General features: G+C 56.4%; 5 non-coding genes across 5 annotated transcripts; 2 read left to right on the top strand and 3 right to left on the bottom strand.

The window, feature by feature from the left end:
* Nucleotides 1-19: 19 nt before the first annotated feature.
* On the bottom strand, nt 20-91 carry TRNAH-GUG (transfer RNA histidin (anticodon GUG)). The gene has a single exon. It is a non-coding gene; the product is annotated as a tRNA-His (tRNA).
* Nucleotides 92-4,088: 3,997 nt separating this feature from the next.
* TRNAG-CCC (transfer RNA glycine (anticodon CCC)) lies at nt 4,089-4,159 on the top strand. Its single transcript has one exon. It is a non-coding gene; the product is annotated as a tRNA-Gly (tRNA).
* A 2,633-nt stretch (nt 4,160-6,792) lies between these two features.
* TRNAG-CCC (transfer RNA glycine (anticodon CCC)) lies at nt 6,793-6,863 on the bottom strand. The gene has a single exon. It is a non-coding gene; the product is annotated as a tRNA-Gly (tRNA).
* A 3,997-nt stretch (nt 6,864-10,860) lies between these two features.
* Nucleotides 10,861-10,932, top strand: TRNAH-GUG (transfer RNA histidin (anticodon GUG)). Its single transcript has one exon. It is a non-coding gene; the product is annotated as a tRNA-His (tRNA).
* A 1,624-nt stretch (nt 10,933-12,556) lies between these two features.
* LOC133761366 (U1 spliceosomal RNA) lies at nt 12,557-12,720 on the bottom strand. The gene has a single exon (XR_009866164.1). It is a non-coding gene; the product is annotated as a U1 spliceosomal RNA (small nuclear RNA).
* Nucleotides 12,721-17,383: the final 4,663 nt, after the last annotated feature.

Here is a 17,383-nt window from a genome sequence, read left to right as displayed (position 1 = left end):
GCCGCCCCGGGCTGCACACTGCCGTGACTCGGATTCGAACCGAGGTTGCTGCGGCCACAACGCAGAGTACTAACCACTATACGATCACGGCGCGCCGCCGGAGCCTCGGGCGGAACCGAGGGTTCTCACCGCATGTTCAACCCATAGGCGGTGCTGGTTTCCTATTTGCGGTTTTGAGCGCCACGGGCGCAAGCGCTTTTCCTGCCGCTTTTCCTCTCCCACCCGTTCTGCGACCGTCATCAACATTTCTTCCTCCAAGATCCACCTGCCCCGCGGGCTGCCCAAGTCTCCTGGGAAGTGCCCTCGCCCACGCCCGGGTTCTCTTCTCTCCTCCACCCGCAGGGGGCGCCCCGCGGGCCTCTCCTGCTGCCGCGCACCGGGGGCGGAGAACCCGCGGGACTATGGCGACGGAAAGCAGCTCTCCTGCGCCCAGCCCTTCCTGGCTTCCATCCCAGGGTGCTTCCAGGCACAAGCGCTCAAGGCCACGCTGCCTGGAGTCCGCGCGGAGCGCCGTATTCAAGGAGAGAGGCAACAATATTTTAAGTCGTGCTTAAAAGGAAAGGCACTGGGGAACCAGAGTGGAAGTCAATCTTGTATCAGGAAAGCAGAAAGTGTATTGCTTAACAAAACGAGAATAGAAAAACCTACATGTGACCACACGAGGAGTAGAAGTTGGAGAGAGACATGCAAAGTAAGAATTAGCCTCGTGTTAGTGAAACCACTCCGTGTGGCCACTGCCATGGGGACAGAAGCGAGGGTTACCCTAGAATACATTTACTGTCATGGCCTTAGCAAGCTGACCTTGTGCAGAATTCATCAGTAACTGTGATTGGCAGGGTTTCCGATACTGACTTGAATGTGTCAACTTGACTGGGCCAAGCGGTGCCCAGATATGGAGTGAAACATCTCGTCTGGGGCTCTCCCAGGACGTTGCTGCCTCGGCAGAGAGAGTAAAGCCGCCGTTTGCCTTCCCGGACTGCGAGGGGCCTCACCCAACGCCTTGGCGTCTGCCGAGAATCAAAGCCTGAGGACGTGGTCTTTCTCGACTGCCTGACGGGGACACTGCTCTTCTGCCGTGGAGCGTGAGTCCGCTCCGGGACCATAGGATTCACTCCCCTGGACGCCAGCTTGCCGGACTTCAAGCTCCAGATGCCTGAGCGGATCAGTCATCTTCCTGCTATTTAAATCTGTCTCAAGCCATTTGACCGTTTACACTAAAGCAGTAACAAGGGATTGTGGAGTCTGCAGCAGTGGACAGAGCCAGCCGGGCCCCTGGCTACCGCGGCTCCGAGATCGGAAGGACAGCATCACCCGCACGCAGACGGGGAGAAGTTGTCAAGACGCGGCGAGAAGCCCTCCAACCGTCACACAGGGGCCTAAGGGAGAGTTGCAGCTAGCGGCCGACAAAAAAGGGGACAGAAGGGTAAGACGTTAAGTGAGACGCAGGTGAGCTCCACGATGAGAGCGACTGCTGTTCCAGGACGCCTGAGCTGGGGCAATACCGACGTGCGTGGCCGAGAGATGCGCCCCAGAGCGATGGCGACAGCGCCGCAGGTCCGCATTCAACCACGGAGCCGATTTCACTTCCGAAGTGTGGGGACGGGGAATCCAGCCACATCCACACGAACACTGGAAGCCAGGTCTTCGTGAAAGCAATTCCGAGGTTACCGGCGCAGAGAGGTTCCTTTCTGCGGAGGGCCATGGGCTGCCCCAGGCCTCGCTGAGTGTTCAGGGAGGATCCCAGGGGACCGCGGCTCACTGGGCCTGCTCGAACCCAGAGGTAGTTCCGCTCTCCCTTAGCGCGAAAAGTCGTGCGGGGTATGAACGCGCGCCTACCAAAACATCAACGCGGTTCTCGAACAGCAAACCTCATTATTAACAGCCCCACGCACTAGCCAACTGCGCCACGGGAGAGACGAACGAGGGCACCTCCTTAAACGCCACTAGGGCGCGTTGACCGCTAGGCGGAGCCGCAGCCTAAGGGGCAGCCGTGCCGGGCCCACGGCCTCTGAAGATGGCTGAGGCTGCATCCGCTCACCGCGCACCCCAGCCCAGAAACCAAGCGCTCGGGGAAATCAGGGGCTTCCGAGGGCAGCCGCACGGATCTCCTCCGCCTTGCCCCTCGCTACCGTCGGATGCCTGGCACCGGCGACGCCCCTCGGCCGCGCCCCTCCCTGCCGCTGCCGAGACCAGAGGGAGCCGAGCGCGCCCCTGGGCACAAGTGCCGGCGTCTCCCGCACCTCGGGCCTCCCTGAGCCGCGCGTCTGTACCACGGCTCCACCGGTGGACGGGGCTGGGGACCCTGAGGGCCCACAGAGGAAAGGCCAGGAGGCGAGGTCGGGGATTCCTCCTTAGAGGGCAGGAAAAGGGGGCCCGGCCGGGTGGGGCCGGAATGAATGGCTTTCGTCTGCTTAGGACCGGCACAAAGTCCTCCAGGATGGGCGAGCGCCAGACAAAAAAGGACGCCATCACCTACGGCTGTCCGTGACGCTGCGGTGAAGCCATAGCACGCAGCGCCTGGCCTCCGCCTTCCGGGAAAAGGCTTTTCTGTGGCTGGCTCAGCGGCGCGCCGTGATCGTATAGTGGTTAGTACTCTGCGTTGTGGCCGCAGCAACCTCGGCTCGAATCCGAGTCACGGCAATCTGGGCTGGAGCTCGCCGGCTTCCTTCTATCTCTTTTCTTTATCTTTTCTTTTCTTTTTTTTTTTTTCCTCCCTTCCGCGTCCTGAAAACCTCGCGGGCGCCACGGCCCTTGTTTATCTCCGGCCACGCAGCAGCTCTTCCCGGACGCCCCGCACCCCGCACCCCGCACCAGGCGCTGGAGATTCAGCCCGCCCTGCACCGACGGCAGCGGCTCTCCCACAACACCTGTACCGGCTCCAGCCCCGGGGCCGAGCGCCACAAACCACCCGACCTGCTCTCTTGCTGGCTTCACAGAGCCACTGCGGTGCTCCAGACCTCTGGCTCCCAGAACGAGCGCAAACAGCTCTGCAGCCTTTCCTGCAACAGCAGCCGCCTCGGACCCCGCCAGACTCCCAGCAGCTCGTCCTGGTCCTCACTGGCCTGCCGGCCTGCCTGCCTGCCTGCCTCCAGCACACTGTCCGTACAGAACGCACGTGGGCTGCCGCGCTGGGGATCCGTTCAGATCGCTCAGTCGTTAGCTCAGCTGTGTCTCCTGATGGCCTGGCCAGGGCCTTGACTCCAGCACCTGGCGGTAACCCTGGCGGTCAGGGAGCGCCGGCCTCCAGATTTGCGCCTGTGCACTCAGCACAACAGGTTTCCAAGAAGGACCATCACACAGACCCAGATGGGCTGCCGCTCGTCCTGCCACTTCGGTGTGCCCCCGCCTCCCTCATCCGTGCTGGTTGCCCCTTGGAAGTCAACGATGCGCCACGGGTCACTCTGAGGAGAGTGAGTCTCCCGATGTCCCCAGAGCAGTGAACATCAGAGCCTCAGCCACGCTTTGTGTCCTTACGTGCTGGGAAGAGGGTGGGAGAGGGCCCTGAGAGCTCTTCCATAAGGGCCCTAAGCCCATCCTGGAGGACTCCACTCCCACGACCTCCCAAGGGTCCAGCTTCGCAGACTCACCACACTGGGGGTTGGAAGAGCCATGCACAGACGCTGGGAGCTGGGGGGTGGGGGCACAGACATCCCACCCATTGCCGTCTTGAGAGGAGAATCCAATCCCTTCATCCCAAGTAGGGAGGAGGGTGTCTGGGCCGCACCGAGCAACAGGAGGGCAGAGAGACTGCGTCCGCCGTGAAGAACGCGCCTTCCAGAGGTTTTCTCCGGGCCGAGGACCAGAGACAGGGTCTGGATGAATTTCTGCTGTGTTTCTCCAGAGGGCGATTTCCTAGGGCTAAAGGGCAGGCTTCAGAATTAGGCTCTTTGAAACCGACGGCATTGTGATTTGAATGCTTTCGCTTGATAGCGTAGCCTGACTGTCCGTCAGGGCGAGCCTTGGCTCGGGGTGTTTTTCCTGTGGGCTGTGTCTACCAGAGACTTGTGTGACCCTGTTTTCCCACTGCCTTTCCAAAGTGTGTCCTCAGCCTTTTCTCTACTGGGCCGCACAGGGCCAGTCAGAGCAGGGCATTGGTGGTTCAGTGGTAGAATTCTCGCCTCCCACGCGGGAGACCCGGGTTCGATTCCCGGCCAATGCAGTACCTTTTACACTTTCCATGTGCGCAGCCTGCAGGCTTAGTGCTCCAGCTGCTCTCCAGCTTTCCGGTTGTGTCCCTGTCCCAGGAGAGGCAGTGTTGAGGACTGAACCTTTACATCCCATGGGAATCGGTGCTGACTCCAGGTCAGTGAGGTCAGCATTGTGCTGATTTTACAGTAACTTTTACCCCAAAAATCAAAGTGAATTGCAACAGTCATTCTGATATGCAATCTCAATGCCAGGCAATAGTTCGTGAAATTAAGTGTGTTCAAATCCTCGACGCCACTCCATCCTACTGTTGTGGATGTACCCCTGAGAAACTGCACAGATCTCACTACGAGACATGGGTGACATGTTTCTAACTAGTTCTTGGAGTGTCTGAGAGGTATGGAAAACTAGATGGTTGAAACTATGAAAATAAAAAAATTAATGCTGGTCCCTGTGGAATTCTATGCAGCAAATGGAAAAATGTTCTAGATTGTTTTAAAAGCAAAGCACAGACTGAAAAAAAAGTTTAAAAAGGAAGAGAATTATGGACTAACTCAGTGGATCATTTAGAGTTCAGCTTAGAAAAAAAAAAAATCCCCAGGATAGGCAGGATAGGAAGACCACAATTCAGGTGAAAATAAGCTGTCTCTGGAGTTCAGTGGTTCTCCTCCCTAATCTGCCATGCAGGAGGCAAGAGGCTTCACTTTGTCACCACCATCCCTCACACCCCTCAACAGGTAACCAGAATGTGTCTAAACAATGATCTCATAACCTTACACACCATCAGCAACATTGGTAGGAAGATTGCCTCTTCTCACTCTGCCAGCTCTTGAGTACACCCATTTGGCAGAACCTAATTTCTGAGTGAACCCAGTCTAAATCTGAGAGGTATGACTTTTAGCTTTCCAAGCTTGACAAGCAGGAGGATAAACTGATTTTTTGAATGGACCCATGTATATTTAAAACTACTTTGTAAACCACTCACATATATGAGAAATATTTAGCATTTCTCAGACGTACCCCCCCCTTTTTTTACATTTGCAGAGAGAAAGAATAAAAGGAATTACACTAATTCCTGTAAAGTCTACTTCTTGGGGTAGAATGGGAACTGGAGTGGGGTAAGCAGAGAAACCATGAAAGACAGAGCCCCTGAGAAGCGCGGGTCCTGAACTAAGGAGCACACCCTTTGTGTGTGTTTGTGTGTGTGCATGTGTGTGTGTGTTCAGTATGTTTATCTTTTTTTATTATTTCCCCCCAAAAATCTTTTATTTAATGAATTCAAATTTCATATGTACAATTTTAGGAATGTAGTGATTCTTCCCACCATACCTGCCCTCCCATCCCCACTCCCACCCCTCCTCCTCTTCCCTCTCCCATTCCCAGTCCCATTCTCCATTAAGATCCATTTTCAATTAACTTTATACACAGAAGACCAACTCTACACTAAGTAAAGAGTTCAACAATTTGCACACAAATGCACACACACTAAAAAACTGTTTGAGAACTAGTTTTACAATTAATTCTCATAACACAACTCATTGAAGACAGAAGTCCTGCATGGGAAGTTAGTGCACAGTGATTCCTGTTGTTAATTTAACAATTAACATTCTTAGTTTTTACATCAGTGACCACCCGAGGCTCTTGACATGAGTTGCCAAGGCTATGGAAGCCTTTGGAGTCCACAAACTCTGTCGGTATCTAGACAGGGTCATATGCAAAGTGAAAGTTCTCTCCTCCCTTCAGAGAAAAGTAGCTCATTCTTTGATGGCCCCTGCTTTCCACTGGGGTCTCACTCACAGAGATCTTTCATGTAGACCAGTTTTTGCCACAGTGTCTTGGCTTTCCAGGCCTGAAATGCTCTCATAGGCTTTTCAGCCAGACCAGAAGTCCTTGACGGCTGATTCTGAGGTCACAGAGGAGCACATCATTTTAATCCCTGGCACCTGGGGTACAAAATGATGTGTGCAAACTAATGAGTGACATGGAATTTAAGAAAAGCAAAAGAACATAGAAAATTTTTCTAAGCACATGTGTTTAGAGAGATTAGTTAGGAAGAAAAATAAACAAAGCAACACAGAAACAAAGCCCAAAATAATTTTAAAAAATGAAAATACATTGGAAAGAAAATTCATTATGTGGTGAATCCCAACCTAATGTTAAACACTGTAAATGATTAAATGTCTAAATTTGCTCTGGAAGTAAAAGTAAATCCCAGTGACTGCAATATTAGACAGAAAGGAGTTAAATATTCAGACTAATATTAACAATATCCTGGGCAGGATTGAATTTATGTCAGGATAGTTGTAGACAAACAACTTTATTCTCAGACAAAGGGCAAGGAAGGTTTTAAATTTGATATAGTAACTAAAATGGAAAACTGTTATTCTATACCATCAACAATTCTAGAATCAAATATGTGGAATTGCCCACCCAAAACAATTCTGCAATACCATGGGGTCATCAGAGGGTGTCCTAGAATCAGCAGAATGCTGACCTCACTGACCTGGAGTCAGCACCGATTCCCATGGGATGTAAAGGTTCAGTCCTCAACACTGCCTCTCCTGGGACAAGAACACAACCGGAAAGCTGGAGAGCAGCTGGAGCACTAAGCCTGCAGGCTGCGCACATGGAAAGTGTAAAAGGTACTGCATTGGCCGGGAATCGAACCCGGGTCTCCCGCGTGGGAGGCGAGAATTCTACCACTGAACCACCAATGCCCTGCTCTGACTGGCCCTGTGCGGCCCAGTAGAGAAAAGGCTGAGGACACACTTTGGAAAGGCAGTGGGAAAACAGGGTCACACAAGTCTCTGGTAGACACAGCCCACAGGAAAAACACCCCGAGCCAAGGCTCGCCCTGACGGACAGTCAGGCTACGCTATCAAGCGAAAGCATTCAAATCACAATGCCGTCGGTTTCAAAGAGCCTAATTCTGAAGCCTGCCCTTTAGCCCTAGGAAATCGCCCTCTGGAGAAACACAGCAGAAATTCATCCAGACCCTGTCTCTGGTCCTCGGCCCGGAGAAAACCTCTGGAAGGCGCGTTCTTCACGGCGGACGCAGTCTCTCTGCCCTCCTGTTGCTCGGTGCGGCCCAGACACCCTCCTCCCTACTTGGGATGAAGGGATTGGATTCTCCTCTCAAGACGGCAATGGGTGGGATGTCTGTGCCCCCACCCCCCAGCTCCCAGCGTCTGTGCATGGCTCTTCCAACCCCCAGTGTGGTGAGTCTGCGAAGCTGGACCCTTGGGAGGTCGTGGGAGTGGAGTCCTCCAGGATGGGCTTAGGGCCCTTATGGAAGAGCTCTCAGGGCCCTCTCCCACCCTCTTCCCAGCACGTAAGGACACAAAGCGTGGCTGAGGCTCTGATGTTCACTGCTCTGGGGACATCGGGAGACTCACTCTCCTCAGAGTGACCCGTGGCGCATCGTTGACTTCCAAGGGGCAACCAGCACGGATGAGGGAGGCGGGGGCACACCGAAGTGGCAGGACGAGCGGCAGCCCATCTGGGTCTGTGTGATGGTCCTTCTTGGAAACCTGTTGTGCTGAGTGCACAGGCGCAAATCTGGAGGCCGGCGCTCCCTGACCGCCAGGGTTACCGCCAGGTGCTGGAGTCAAGGCCCTGGCCAGGCCATCAGGAGACACAGCTGAGCTAACGACTGAGCGATCTGAACGGATCCCCAGCGCGGCAGCCCACGTGCGTTCTGTACGGACAGTGTGCTGGAGGCAGGCAGGCAGGCAGGCCGGCAGGCCAGTGAGGACCAGGACGAGCTGCTGGGAGTCTGGCGGGGTCCGAGGCGGCTGCTGTTGCAGGAAAGGCTGCAGAGCTGTTTGCGCTCGTTCTGGGAGCCAGAGGTCTGGAGCACCGCAGTGGCTCTGTGAAGCCAGCAAGAGAGCAGGTCGGGTGGTTTGTGGCGCTCGGCCCCGGGGCTGGAGCCGGTACAGGTGTTGTGGGAGAGCCGCTGCCGTCGGTGCAGGGCGGGCTGAATCTCCAGCGCCTGGTGCGGGGTGCGGGGTGCGGGGCGTCCGGGAAGAGCTGCTGCGTGGCCGGAGATAAACAAGGGCCGTGGCGCCCGCGAGGTTTTCAGGACGCGGAAGGGAGGAAAAAAAAAAAAAGAAAAGAAAAGATAAAGAAAAGAGATAGAAGGAAGCCGGCGAGCTCCAGCCCAGATTGCCGTGACTCGGATTCGAGCCGAGGTTGCTGCGGCCACAACGCAGAGTACTAACCACTATACGATCACGGCGCGCCGCTGAGCCAGCCACAGAAAAGCCTTTTCCCGGAAGGCGGAGGCCAGGCGCTGCGTGCTATGGCTTCACCGCAGCGTCACGGACAGCCGTAGGTGATGGCGTCCTTTTTTGTCTGGCGCTCGCCCATCCTGGAGGACTTTGTGCCGGTCCTAAGCAGACGAAAGCCATTCATTCCGGCCCCACCCGGCCGGGCCCCCTTTTCCTGCCCTCTAAGGAGGAATCCCCGACCTCGCCTCCTGGCCTTTCCTCTGTGGGCCCTCAGGGTCCCCAGCCCCGTCCACCGGTGGAGCCGTGGTACAGACGCGCGGCTCAGGGAGGCCCGAGGTGCGGGAGACGCCGGCACTTGTGCCCAGGGGCGCGCTCGGCTCCCTCTGGTCTCGGCAGCGGCAGGGAGGGGCGCGGCCGAGGGGCGTCGCCGGTGCCAGGCATCCGACGGTAGCGAGGGGCAAGGCGGAGGAGATCCGTGCGGCTGCCCTCGGAAGCCCCTGATTTCCCCGAGCGCTTGGTTTCTGGGCTGGGGTGCGCGGTGAGCGGATGCAGCCTCAGCCATCTTCAGAGGCCGTGGGCCCGGCACGGCTGCCCCTTAGGCTGCGGCTCCGCCTAGCGGTCAACGCGCCCTAGTGGCGTTTAAGGAGGTGCCCTCGTTCGTCTCTCCCGTGGCGCAGTTGGCTAGTGCGTGGGGCTGTTAATAATGAGGTTTGCTGTTCGAGAACCGCGTTGATGTTTTGGTAGGCGCGCGTTCATACCCCGCACGACTTTTCGCGCTAAGGGAGAGCGGAACTACCTCTGGGTTCGAGCAGGCCCAGTGAGCCGCGGTCCCCTGGGATCCTCCCTGAACACTCAGCGAGGCCTGGGGCAGCCCATGGCCCTCCGCAGAAAGGAACCTCTCTGCGCCGGTAACCTCGGAATTGCTTTCACGAAGACCTGGCTTCCAGTGTTCGTGTGGATGTGGCTGGATTCCCCGTCCCCACACTTCGGAAGTGAAATCGGCTCCGTGGTTGAATGCGGACCTGCGGCGCTGTCGCCATCGCTCTGGGGCGCATCTCTCGGCCACGCACGTCGGTATTGCCCCAGCTCAGGCGTCCTGGAACAGCAGTCGCTCTCATCGTGGAGCTCACCTGCGTCTCACTTAACGTCTTACCCTTCTGTCCCCTTTTTTGTCGGCCGCTAGCTGCAACTCTCCCTTAGGCCCCTGTGTGACGGTTGGAGGGCTTCTCGCCGCGTCTTGACAACTTCTCCCCGTCTGCGTGCGGGTGATGCTGTCCTTCCGATCTCGGAGCCGCGGTAGCCAGGGGCCCGGCTGGCTCTGTCCACTGCTGCAGACTCCACAATCCCTTGTTACTGCTTTAGTGTAAACGGTCAAATGGCTTGAGACAGATTTAAATAGCAGGAAGATGACTGATCCGCTCAGGCATCTGGAGCTTGAAGTCCGGCAAGCTGGCGTCCAGGGGAGTGAATCCTATGGTCCCGGAGCGGACTCACGCTCCACGGCAGAAGAGCAGTGTCCCCGTCAGGCAGTCGAGAAAGACCACGTCCTCAGGCTTTGATTCTCGGCAGACGCCAAGGCGTTGGGTGAGGCCCCTCGCAGTCCGGGAAGGCAAACGGCGGCTTTACTCTCTCTGCCGAGGCAGCAACGTCCTGGGAGAGCCCCAGACGAGATGTTTCACTCCATATCTGGGCACCGCTTGGCCCAGTCAAGTTGACACATTCAAGTCAGTATCGGAAACCCTGCCAATCACAGTTACTGATGAATTCTGCACAAGGTCAGCTTGCTAAGGCCATGACAGTAAATGTATTCTAGGGTAACCCTCGCTTCTGTCCCCATGGCAGTGGCCACACGGAGTGGTTTCACTAACACGAGGCTAATTCTTACTTTGCATGTCTCTCTCCAACTTCTACTCCTCGTGTGGTCACATGTAGGTTTTTCTATTCTCGTTTTGTTAAGCAATACACTTTCTGCTTTCCTGATACAAGATTGACTTCCACTCTGGTTCCCCAGTGCCTTTCCTTTTAAGCACGACTTAAAATATTGTTGCCTCTCTCCTTGAATACGGCGCTCCGCGCGGACTCCAGGCAGCGTGGCCTTGAGCGCTTGTGCCTGGAAGCACCCTGGGATGGAAGCCAGGAAGGGCTGGGCGCAGGAGAGCTGCTTTCCGTCGCCATAGTCCCGCGGGTTCTCCGCCCCCGGTGCGCGGCAGCAGGAGAGGCCCGCGGGGCGCCCCCTGCGGGTGGAGGAGAGAAGAGAACCCGGGCGTGGGCGAGGGCACTTCCCAGGAGACTTGGGCAGCCCGCGGGGCAGGTGGATCTTGGAGGAAGAAATGTTGATGACGGTCGCAGAACGGGTGGGAGAGGAAAAGCGGCAGGAAAAGCGCTTGCGCCCGTGGCGCTCAAAACCGCAAATAGGAAACCAGCACCGCCTATGGGTTGAACATGCGGTGAGAACCCTCGGTTCCGCCCGAGGCTCCGGCGGCGCGCCGTGATCGTATAGTGGTTAGTACTCTGCGTTGTGGCCGCAGCAACCTCGGTTCGAATCCGAGTCACGGCAGTGTGCAGCCCGGGGCGGCTGTCTTTTCCTCCCCGTCGCGTTCCCACTCACCTGCCCCTGGCGACTTAACGCCTAGTCCCGCGGCTCCCGCGGTCCGGAGAACGGAAGGAAAACCTCACCGTGGGCACCTAGGTCTCTGTCCTTGGGAAGGGCTGGACTGGCCTGGGGGTCGGGTGATGGGAGTGGTGGTGCCGCATCCATCCCTCTTTGCTGCTTAGGGTAAATGAGCGCTGAGTGAGCTGAGAAGATTCGCACTCCAACTCGGGATCTTAAAGAAAATAGAACTAGGGACCTCTAAACTTGATGACACTTCCTAATCCCCAATTTTCTTGACAACCGGAACTGGCACAGGTAGAATCAAGACGGCCTAAGAGGCACAAGTTCAGTACAGGGCTGGAGGTGTTTTGGCAAAAAGAACCACCACCTGCAAAGAGACAGAGCGGAGAAACAGGACAAGTGACCACCCGTGGGCAGGCTCCTTTCTCAAGGCCTGCTTGTGGGATGATGAGTCAGTTGGAACCCCGAAGGAAACTTATTTTTTTTTTTTTTTTGAAAGCTCGTTGGTTGGTGAGTGGGAGCATTGGGAGAATCCAACAGAGGCATTTGCGCCCAACCGTAAGCAAAATGGACGCAGCTGGGCGGCTGTGGGAGCGGGCATCTCGTGCACCCCACGGCCGACAACAAGGACGCTCACCCAGGCTCTGCCAGAGCACAGCCCTGCAGAAAGGCCAGGGCAGCTGCACCCAGAGCACGCTTCCGGAGGACAGCTGCCGGCAAGGGCCCGTCCACCCCGGGCTGACCCCACCCTCCTTACTGCTCCTCATGGCCAAGGGCCACTGGTGGAAAGCAGTGGAAGGAGGGAGCCTTCTAGTTTCACCATGACCTTTTGCCTGCATTTGCCTCTTTGGAGAACTCACAGGTTTCCTACTGTGAAGGAGATGCCCCATCGACCGAGCATCTTCGGAGACCTCGATTGGTTGTCTCGGTGTTTAGGAGATCAGCAGCTAACTGTGACACCGGGTTCCATGGTGTAATGGTGAGCGCTCTGGACTCTGTATCCAGCTATCCGAGTTCAAATGAGCGGGACCTCCCTGCTTTCCATGCTGAGAGCGCTATTTATTGATTGAGCTTTTGTTTTCTCTCTGACATCCCCTGGGCATTTTGGCTTAGGGGCCAGAAGGCAGCTCTGCAGGGCACGGGCTGCTCCGGCTCGGCCCCGCCGCTCCTGGGACTTGGCAGAGTGATCCCAGCCTCACTTCTCCCACCCCCTGAGGAGTCGCAGTTCCTGAAGAGAGTGCTGAGTGTCCAGTCGTCAGGGAATCAATCAAGCCACTCTACTTGGACTTGGGGTGATAGAATCAAGGGGGTCGTGGTCCTAGGGGAGTGTAAGGCTCCTGCGCTAGCATCCGGGAGTGGGCGGAGGCAGCTGAGCACGCAGGGAAAACACCCAAGCACGCACGGCGGTCGTGGGCAAAAGTGGAGTTCGGGTGATAAAACCCCTGGAACTCCTGGGCAGGACCTCCTGAGAAGGTAGGGAAAAGAGAGTCCGGGACTAACCGGGTCATTTTTCTGTGAAAAGCCAGGCAGAATGAGCAGCGTCTACCATTACAACACGGAAGAAAATCAGGGGAGAGCGCGCACGCAGTCCCCCACTACCACAAATTCTGCAGTCGAGTTTCCCGCATGTGGGGAAATCGCAGGGGTCAGCACAGCCGCAGTGCAATGGCCGGGCCTCGCCCTGGGAGAACCACCTGCGTGATCATGGTGTCTCCCCTGCCAGGTAAGTATGACCTCCGGCTCTGCCGCCCCAGCACAGCTGCGCACAACTCGCTCTGTACACACACGGTGACTTCCTCACCTCCCCAGGCTCTCCTTGCGCGGATCCACAGATCCCAGCGAGTGTCCCGCAACAGTCCAGCAGGATTTCCACAGCGTGGGACTCGTGCGTGGATCCGCAGCCGGTGCCGGAGCAGCAGCCCCCGCGCGGCCTCATCTGCATGGGCGCCGCCCCTCAGGATCCCCGCGGGCCGCGCCCTTCCCCCTCCCCCAGCCCACTTCCGGCCTCGCGGTCGCGCCTAGGGACCTCAGGCCCTTGGTGAAGTGGCACAGAGCAGCCTTAGTTGTTGCACCCAGCGAAGCGTCCCGGAGACTGTCCATCAGCCACGCTTACCGCGTTTTGTCGTTTGTTTTTGCCACACTTGGTGCTAGAAAGACGGTTTTCAGTCTAATTCCACCAAGACGAAGCTATGCTGCCCCAGCAGAGAGGACCGGGCCAGTCTCACACACGGGGCGGGACACTGCCATCTCCTCATGGGTGTCTCCTCACCTCACCTCACCGGGGCTTAGTTCATTGCTGCGCCTGTTCCATTCCGCAAAGGCAGACACAAGATCACACGAGTCTGACCAAAATCCCTCGGAGAAGTTGCATCTGAGGTGCTTAGCGGGTGACTTTCAAAGGGTCAGGTAAACGTCAGTTTAATGCATAGACAGCAACTCTGAACTTTCGGCCATGCCCTACAGTAAACCTATCTGTAAAGGGTTTCTTTCCCCCACCCCCCTTCCTTTTCATAGTAATTGAGTCAAAAATGTGTACTGGGTTGGATTGAGGAACTAGGCATGGATGGGAATGCTTTTGTTACTTCTGATACTTATCCAAGTTTCTCATTTAGTTCTTTCTGTGCATATGAATTGTTAAACCCAAACTCATGAGCCCTCCAGGTCCCCATAAAAGGATCTGCTGAGCCAGGGCAGGGGACTGCCAGATGGAAGGACAGGGCCAGGGTCAAGGTCCTGCAGCTGCAGCTACCCGGCTGGGTGGCAGCTGGAACCTTGTCCATCAATCTCAAACGCCAGAGTGCTTGTAATGAAAATGGGTGAGGAACCCATAAATCCTTTACACTGACCTACACCGGTTTAGGTAAGAGGGGTGGACAACACAAACTGGGCAGATTCTGGGGTAGGAGGATAGGGTATGAGGAGAAGCACCTGCTTCTTGACTGGTGGGGTTGTAGGTACAATGCAAGGGCGGCTTGGAGGCTGAGTCAAAGTCTGAGTGTACACTCAGGATACACAGCAGTGTCTTTCTTTGTTGGTCTACCCATGACCTGCTAGCTGATCAACTTGTTGTATCTCTCCTCCCTGCTTTCTCCAGACTTGTAATTAAATGTAAGCTGTCACACAACTTTTCTTACGGGACTCTAGCTCAACATAGTATCTGTTCTACTGTTGTTGGACATTTGAATTGTTTGCAGTTTAGGGATATTTTGGATAAAATTGGACATTGTTTTACCTATCTTATGGTGGGCACATAAGATTTTTACCAAATATTAGAAAGGCAAAATGGGAGCCTCTTCTCATTACTGCAGGCTCAAATATCTAGGACTACAGGAATGCACAGGATGATAGGCAATCGAAGACACTCACCCACAAACAGGGAATGGAGCCCTGCAGGTACCAGAGAAGTGAAGTTCGTCACGTCAACACTAGAAACCCATAGTGACAACGCCGGTGGGAAAACACCATACAGGAGTAAGGGAGACATGGAGGCGGGGCGGGGGGAGGAGAGAGAGAGAGAGAGAGAGAGAGACAGGGTAGGGTAGGGGGGCGGGCGGAAGGGAAGACATCCTAGGAAGTCAAAGAACTCAGCTTCTGCTCTTGAGATTCAACAGCAGAACTGACCCCAACTTAACCGGGGAAAATCGTCTCATCTCCGCGGACAGCCTCAGATGCGCTCATTGCTACGGACACTGCTCCTGCAATATCTAGAGGCAGTGATCTGCACCCCTCAACCACAGGAGTATAAAGTTTACCTCCCAGCAGCCATTCTCTGAGATGAAGGTATTCAGCCAGGTGCCGAGGTGGCTACAACAGACACGAAGTGACCAAAGTGCAATCATCCGCGTGCGGTACCAGGTACAACCGGCGCTGGCCACCCCTGGGTGGGCTCGAACCACCACCCTTTCGGTTAAACAGCCGAACGCGCTAACCGATTGCACCACAGAGACTCAGCTTCCTCGTACACAGAGACCGCCTCTTCCCTGGGTCCCTGCCGCCGGCCCTGAGGGGCGACGCTGCCATCTCCAGAGCCCGGGACACCGCCGAGAGGCCAGGGGGGACCGCACTGGGCGCCACGGGGCATCCTGTGTGCTAGAAAGTCGGGCAGGCGTGGGGGCAGCCGCAGGGCCTTCGCCTGTCCGCCTCGAGAGCCCGCGCGCCGCAGACGCCCGGGTCCGCGTCCGTCGGGAAGACCCTGGGCCCCGCCGCCCCAGGGGCCCTCGGGCCCTCGGAAGCCTCGCGCGTCCAGCACGGGGCTCCCCGGGGACAGGGTCGCGGTGTCGGTTTCTCGGGTACCTTTGCCCGGAACAGAGTTTGGCCGTCACGGGCGCTCCGTGGGGACCCGAGGACTCCAGGCGGCGTGGTCTTCAGCGATCCGGCCTTGGAAGCCCCCTGGGGCTTGAAGTCACGAAGCGCCGTGCAAAGGGAGCCGCTTTTCATCGCCGAGTTCCCGCGGGTTCCCGGCATCCGGTGCTCTGCTCGACGCGAGAAGCCCGCGGGGCGCGCCGCGGGTGTGGATGGGGCCCGAGGACCCTGGAGGAGGAGGAGGAGGAGGAGGAGGAGGAGGAGGAGGAGGATGGGAAGGGGGAAGGGGAGAGGGAGGGGGAGGAGGGAGTAGGGAGGGGAGGAGGAGGAGGAAGAGGAGGAGACGCGTGGAGCCCGACCCGGGTGTCCGGAGCCCACGGAGCCTGGCCGCTGCGTATGGGGAGGAGAGACTCTCTTTTTAAAAGTTGTGGTGGATGGGATGGGAGGCAGGGAAGACCAGGGAGAGCACAGGAAAGAGCGAAACAACGCGGAGATGTGCAGCTCTCTCAGGTCAGGGGCCCCACCAGAGCTGAGAGAAATCTCACGTCCTTGAAAGTGCAGAACCCTCACCGTCACCCTGCACATCCCTTTGGACAAAGCAGTTGCTTGCGGTTTTTGTCTGTACAATTTTTCAGAACCATGTGTTTTATTTATGTGAAACCCAGAGTTTTGGCGGTGGGAGAAGAGGTAGAGAGAACTTCCTTCTGCGGGTTTACTCCCCTAATCTCAGCAACAGCCAGGGCTGTGCCAGACCGCAGGTAGGAGCCAGGAGCTTCCTCCCGGGCTCTGACATGGGTGCAGGGCCCAGACCTGATCATCCCTCACTGCTTTCCCAGGTGCTTTAGCAGGGAACTGGATCTGAAGTGGCGCAGGAGGGGGTGGCTGGAGAGCGAGCACCGGTACTGTTATTCCTACTCTGGAAGCGACCAAATAGGCTTAGGTAGAGACCTGACCATGCTAAGCTCTTCCTCCCCCTTACAGCCATCTGACCTCCAAGCCGTGTTCGTGCCTCTGACTCTGTGCACGGTCTGCGTCTGTCGGCTTATGTGAGTGTGGTTCAGTAAAACCCAGGTCTCCAAGCCCCACGTGCAGCAGTCTCCTCCGCTGCCATCCTCATCAGCCTCCTGTGTCTGTTTGGTCCTTGCTCCCAGCGCTCCTCGTGGATCCTAGGGTTCTTCTGCCTCAGCCCTTGCCTTCCACTGCTCTCATGGCGGGGCCACCAGGCCACATCACTGGGCTGGCCCCAACAAGAGTGACCGGGTCTCACACACAGCACAGTCTTCCTTGGTGTCCAGCATGGGTTTTTCACCTCCGGGTCATCTAAGGATCATCTAAGGTCAGTGAGCCTTGGTGTCCAGCACGGGTTTTTCACCTCCGGGTCATCTGGGTTTAGTCCTTAGCCCCTTGTCACACAGTCTGTCACAGTCTCGTGTTGTCCAAGGACCCTGGTGGCTCTCACACTGTAGGGCTCTCCCTGTGGCCCCACCCTCTGATTTGAAATCGATTTAGGAGAATTTTCCTGCAAACGTCTTCTCTGTGCTGTAACAAGTCTGTGAATGTGCGTGTTTGAGCTATGGCTCTCACCCCGGGACCTGGCAAAGACCTTTACTTTCTCCCGAGGAGCAGCAGGAGGGTAAACTGAGGCTGAGGAGGAACTGGCCAGGGTCTGGCTAACTCACCTGCAGCAGCAGCTGGGAGCAAGGCTGTTGGCATCGTTCTGGGGCCCTTGTCCCACACCACGGGCAGCCAACACACTTCAGGAGACTTTGCCTTGAATGTGCTAGCGCCACCATCTCCTTCCGGCCTGTAGTCCACTCCTGTAACTTCTCCCCTTCCCCACAGTCGGGCTCCTCCTGGCCCCCAGCTCCACTCACTTCCAGCCCCAGCCCCAGGCACTTATCATCAAGATTTCACAAAAGACTGGTTGGTTATTTTTCTATTCAAGCAACAACTAATGTGGGAAGTATGAAATGCTCTTGCTTAATTTCAACATTAACAGAGTTTAGCCACAAATACTTCCTCAGTTGAAAGGAAGAAAACAATAAAACAAGTCTAAATCAAAGCAAGATGTCACCATCTATAAGGACCAAAT

Source organism: Lepus europaeus, chromosome 5, assembly GCF_033115175.1.
Source record: "Lepus europaeus isolate LE1 chromosome 5, mLepTim1.pri, whole genome shotgun sequence".
In the NCBI taxonomy this organism is placed as follows: domain Eukaryota; kingdom Metazoa; phylum Chordata; class Mammalia; order Lagomorpha; family Leporidae; genus Lepus; species Lepus europaeus.
Note: the sequence above shows the minus strand (reverse complement) of the source record. Positions and strands in the feature narration are given on the sequence as shown.